Source organism: Alosa sapidissima, chromosome 14 (genome assembly GCF_018492685.1).
Source record: "Alosa sapidissima isolate fAloSap1 chromosome 14, fAloSap1.pri, whole genome shotgun sequence".
Lineage (NCBI taxonomy): Eukaryota > Metazoa > Chordata > Actinopteri > Clupeiformes > Clupeidae > Alosa > Alosa sapidissima.
The window spans coordinates 22,121,245-22,127,237 of NC_055970.1; the positions used below are offsets into that span (position 1 = coordinate 22,121,245).

Here is a 5,993-nt window from a genome sequence, read left to right on the forward strand (position 1 = left end):
ATCCCTGTCGTCTTGCACTTAACTACCACAAACGACAACGACAGTATTGAAATGGAAAGATGTTGATGCCTGTAGAGGCTTCAGACTAAAGACCAGGCAACCTCAAAACCTCTTTGTCTGCATAGCTTATAAAATACACCCAAGCTATTACTGACATCACATGACACTTGACCTCAAAACTGTGTATTTATACTATATTGGAGGTTGCTGCAAAATAACTAATTATTAAAATAAAATAATCATTTTGTCATTTGGCAACAATTTCTGGAAATAAGAATGAGAAAAAAAAGATATGTTGTTCTGAAAAAAGTGGTCTTTCTTTACAACATGTCATGTCACTCACTAAGACCCAGTCTAGTTTATCTATGGATTACTTGAATTCTGATATTTCATTGTCTTATTTTAAACTTGTTGGCGGCTCATGGTGAATGAGAGTTGTGATCGTTGAGTAGCACTTTTCATTGCCAGTCGTTACCACTTCAAAAGGAGAAGTTATGTGTTGCTTCTCTGAGTGACTCTATAAGAGTCTAAAAGGGTGTACTAGTCCTCTAGCATGAAGGCCGCAACATTTATTTTCTACAGGCTGAAAATACAAGTTTGATGTTAAAGAAAACATGAAAAAAGCAGTTATAAAATAGCATGCAGATGTTAGAGGAAACCACAAAATAGTTTTTCATGTAAAACAGTGGACAGTTCTCATGTTGAAGCAAACGTCTCTGATTATTCACACACACACACACACACACACACACACACACATTTTAGATACTTTATTCAATTCCACATTACAAGTACATTTTCATTAGGAATCAAATGTTTTGAATGATCAAACAGATAACACACTCTCTCACACACACACACACACACAGGTTTCTCACAAAAAGTTTCATTTTCTGTTGCTATCCTTCTTCTAACAGCAAGAATTTGGACTACAAAACTGCTGCACTAGCTAAATAAGGTGTGGAGCAAGCTCTAACGTGGTTTTGCTTACAGATTGGCCTCAAATCGTGAGCCACGCCATTATCTTATATAGGCGCATAACATTTAATGTCGCCTTCAGGCAAGCAAAACAATGCTTTCACTGGAAGGGCAAGGGGGGTAGCAACAGGACAACAGTTGGCTACGGAGACGGACAGCTCTGGTGGTAGGGCTGATGTTATTAGAGTATTAAAATACAAGATATTTGGGGGCGCTGTGGCGCAACAGGCTACAGCGCCCGTACCACGCACGGGTCCAAGTGCCCACGGCGATCCAGGTTCAAATCTGACCTGTGGTCATGTCCCGATCCCACCCCATCTCTTCCCAAGATATTTTATGGTAAAATATTAAAACGGGAAGATAGCAAGGAAAAAGTTAAAATATGTGAGAAACCCAGAAAAAAAACAGGACAGTTGACATATATTCATTCTGAATATGAAGTTAAGAGAATAATCATGCGCTCATTCTGAAGCTGAAGTTAAGTGAAGTTAATGTGCCCAACTCTTCTCTGGGTGGCATTGCCAATGAGGCTGTTACTATGCAGGGAGCATGACAGTCTGGGAGTGTTCTTGATAATCTGTTTATTTACCTGCTAGACCCCTGTCCGTATGACAGCCCCCAACTGCTGTCTGCTAGTGGCCCTAAGCATCCTCAGAGACGGAGAGGGGAGGAGGCTGCCATGCACACACAGTCACAAGAGACAGGGAGCGAGAGCGAGAGAGAGAGAGAGAGAGAGAGAGACAGATAGGGGAGGAGGCTGCCCTGCACACACAAGTCACAAGAGAGAGGGAGGTTGGGGGGTAGAGAGAGACAGACAGTGAGAGAGGGAGAGAGAGAGGGGGGATACAGAGACAGACAGTGTGATAGAGATAGACAGAGATATAAACAGAGAAAGATAGAGAGACATAGAGAGGGAGAGAGAGAGGAAGAGATAGAGACAGAGAGAGAGAGAGGAAGAAAGACAGACAGAGAGAAGAAGAGAGAGCACTCTGTGATGGAGGCTTAAGTGATCTACGGCAGCATTAACACGCACCACACCATGACACAGCACACATCAGTGCCTTCATCTGCACCTGTGGAGCACAGGTATGGATACTCCGCTAATGTGACATAAGTCACACTCATTACCCCACACAACACCTGCTCGTACTGACAGAGAGAGAGAGAAAGAGAGAGACAGAGATAGGCCCCACTTTGACTAGGGGACACAGCAGATGGTGTGAGAGAAATATTTTTAAGACAGTGGTTGTTATCTTTGGATGCACAACCGGTAGTTTTTAAGAACCTTGTGGTATAGTTTTATAGTACTCTGCTCTAAAATGTGATTAGCAGATAAATGTATGTCACTGTGCTGCAATTTATTAGCTAAGAATAATTGTTATAGTGCAGAATTTTCTCTCCCCAAAAGATTGTGAGATGATCCATGCTTTGAAATTTTCCAGACTGCACTGTTAATGAATTATATTCAGGTATTAGCCACACATTACTCTCAGAGCTACAAGTTGTCCAAGACGCAGTAGCTAGGCTTTAACTAGGAACAAAAAGTTGCACTCCATTGGCTCCCGGTGAAATTCAGGATGGATTGTAACATTTGACTCCTTGTTTTTAGGCTTTGTTGCTCCAGTCTATATTTCAAGGGTTAGATAACACCAATAAAGGCAGTCTAGGTTTGAGTTTAAGTTAGAGCAGGGGCGGAGCCAGACATTGTAAACATTCGGGGCTTAGCCCATTTAATTTTTTTTTAAATAACCCCTTAACTACATAGTTCTCAGTAAAAATGTCAAGTTTTTTTTGCCTGAAATTGCACTGTGCCTATTTACAAGGGCATTGTTCCCACCTCTTTTGGGGTCAACCATCAAGTGCTGGACCTCTATAGAAAGCTGAGAACCTGTAGCTTTCGTAGGAAGCAGTCAAGATAACTGTGTGATGTACTGACAAAGAGCTACAGAGGCTAGAATATAGGTTTTTCTTTCTGCCGGATTACAAGCATCTCTGAACTGACCACATTTCAGCCCTCTAGGTCACTTGATATCCCTTAGAAACACAACTAAGCCCTAGCAACCAGCTGTGTGCAAAAGTTGAGCAATATAGAATGAAAATATGAGTGCTTTAGACTATTTTATTAGATTATTTGCCAAGGTATGCCCATGCGTTTTGTAAAATGCCTATGGATACTCCCCATAGGACTTTTTGTTATCCAAAATGCATACTGACAATCAAATGCACATGAACCCCTTTGTGTAGAAGCATAATCCTGGTCTCAAATGAAAGGTAACACTTTGAGGTTTCTTGTGGACTATTTAGATTGTATGTCAGGTTTTCTGATATAGACTGACTACACAAAATATGGAATAATTACAAAAAAAGTCTCTATTTTTGCCTTTACTTTGTTGGTTCAATGAGTGTGTATAAGATAGACTATACATCTGTACAACTAATATTGGATAATACAACATGAAGATTCAATTTCTATGGATTCTTGTGAATATTTCAGTACCCAATATGAGGCATCTACTTATTGTGCTGCAGCTACACTGCAGCCAGAAGTCAGGGTATCACCAAAAGCGGAGGGGGGGGCATTTTGGATCAAATTTAATTGAGACATAATAAAATTAATCTGAGAATGTAAAGCACTATACAGATTGTACATGAAAAAAAGTTGTCATTTTTGGATTCCCAAGAGTCAAAGCTTTGAAATGGTGTATAACATTACTATGCTACATAGCAATATGGTGCATACAATTGATTTAGAATGTTGGGGGGAGGTGAGGGAGGGGGGTAACCGTCCCACCGGCGGGACACTGAAAGTTATTTGGCTAAATAATGACTTTTAGTGAATTTTGTGTAAACTAATGGACACATTGAGACTTAAACAATGTGAAACTAACATTCAACAGATTCAAGGTATCTGACTGGCACTACACTGTGACACAAAATTATAGTTTTGGGTCTTTCAAGAGGCAATATCTGTTCATATCTGTTTAGCATGTACTTAGTTAATTAAGCGTTTCTTATGGTTTGTATATTATAGTATTTGTTTATTTTCATTAGGCTATTGTTTGATATGACATTATTGTTTATTATTGCTATTCTCCTTCTTCCTCTTCCCTGATCTCATCTGTGTGACAAATATATAGAATATCTTATACTATAATATACATAATATTATGATATAATTACAGTATGGCCAGTCATCATGATACAAGGGTATTTTAGAAGGAATGCATTATCATCTTGACATAGACGTTTCTAAATTATATTAATTTTGTAATTTAGCAAGATTATTCATAGGTTTCATCAGGCCCCTTTACACAGGTGCATAAAATCAAGCACCTAGATTATGAATGCAGACTGCATGGTGCTTGATTAACACACTTATGGAAAGGGCCCTTTCCTCTCAATTTATCATTGTAATGTTTTTTTTTTTAGTTAATAATTAGTTAGGCAGCCAAAACAACATAACATGACTTTTATATTTATGTGGACTCTTGGATTATAAGATCTGTGGTGGTGGATAGGATATCAACAAGGTTTTAAGGTAGGCTTATGCAACATATGACACTGAAAAGTTGACATGGGCAGATAACTGTTAATGGTTTTTTCTGACATTTCAAAACAGTGTAGCCTAATTTATTACAAGACGAGGATCACTTTGTTTTGGGAGCTGGAATTTCTTATTCTGCAGTAGGCTTAGCTAGCCTATGAGAGTATTGAATTTGCCTTTTCCGCCGACGAACGAGGACATTTAACGTTTAGGGAGCTAGCCAAGTAGCCTAACGTTAGCCTGCCTAACTGACAGAAAGCTCTTAACGTGAAATCACCAACCTGAAACAACACCATCCGTCAGTTCAATGGGCGATGCTGTTGCTTGAACGGAGCTGGGTGGTCTTTTCTTTTTCTAATATCCATAACGTTTCAACAACATGTACACAAAGTGTTTTATCACAGACTGTAAAAGTGACAGAATTCTGGCAGAGGCTTTTTGGAACACCGAAGCCATGACGTAGCGTTGTCAAGGCAGCATTTTCACTGGATCTAAACAAATCAATCTAACCATTGAAATCACCATAGCCCAGAGACCTGGCATAGATCGTGTAGCAAGTCAAATTATTTTTCAATATTGGGCCGAGGGGAAGTTATATTGGAAATAAGAGTTGCCGGGAATTTAAAACACTAAAAAAAGATTCGGGGCTTTTGAAAAAAGATTCGGGGCTTAAGCCCCCTAAGCCAGCCCCAAGCTCCGCCACTGAGTTAGAGGGTGCTTGAGCTGTTGCTGTGGACTATGGAACATATGGAATAGCCTTCCATTTTATGTAAGGTGTGCTGTCTGCTCAGAAACCTTTAAAAAACAAACTACAAACTGACTTTTGACTTTTGAAAATGACAAAACAAAATGGTACCACTTTACTTGAAGTCAAAGAATGTATGTTACACTGTCATAATGGTATCATGACAGCCAGTCTTATCCTTCATGATATCTTAATGACAAATCAAAATGGTATCACTTTACTAAAGGTCAAAGAATGTATTTGTTACACAGTCATAATGGTGTCATGACAGCCAGTCTTATCCTTCATGATATCTTAATGACAAATCAAAATGGTATCACTTTACTAAAGGTCAAAGAATGTATTTGTTACACAGTCATAATGGTGTCATGACAGCCAGTCTTATCCCTCATGATATCTTATTGACAAATCAAAATGGTACCACTTTACTTGAGGTCTAAGAATCTATCCATTACACTGTCCTAATTGTGTAATGACAGCCAGTTTTGTGAAATATCTTGTCACACATATATGGGCGATTCTACCGAATTCGTGCAAATTGCTGTCCCGGAACCAAAAAACTAATTTAAAAAGCATTAATGTAGGAAAATGTTTGATAATAAAAAGATATAAGCAAATAGCAATCAAAACCCAAAGTAATATTTGAGGTAGCTGCAAGCTTTATATATAAAATATCATCATTTATATGGTGCTTTCTATTGAAAGGTGGTTGTCCCAAACCCTAAG

At 38.8% G+C, this 5,993-nt stretch overlaps 1 protein-coding gene across 2 annotated transcripts in view; it reads right to left on the reverse strand.

The window, feature by feature from the left end:
- Positions 1-5,099, reverse strand: part of LOC121681704 (lymphocyte cytosolic protein 2) — a 43,545-nt gene extending 38,446 nt beyond the window's left edge. The window contains exons 1-2 of one of the 2 annotated variants that reach the window (XM_042061601.1): positions 4,804-5,099; positions 1-22 (exon numbers count right to left, since the gene is read on the reverse strand). The exon at positions 1-22 is cut by the window's left edge and continues 94 nt beyond it. The gene's annotated coding sequence lies outside the window, so the exon portion shown is untranslated. The remainder of the gene's footprint in view (positions 23-4,803) is intronic. The other variant, XM_042061605.1, reaches the window with a different exon arrangement.
- Positions 5,100-5,993: the final 894 nt, after the last annotated feature.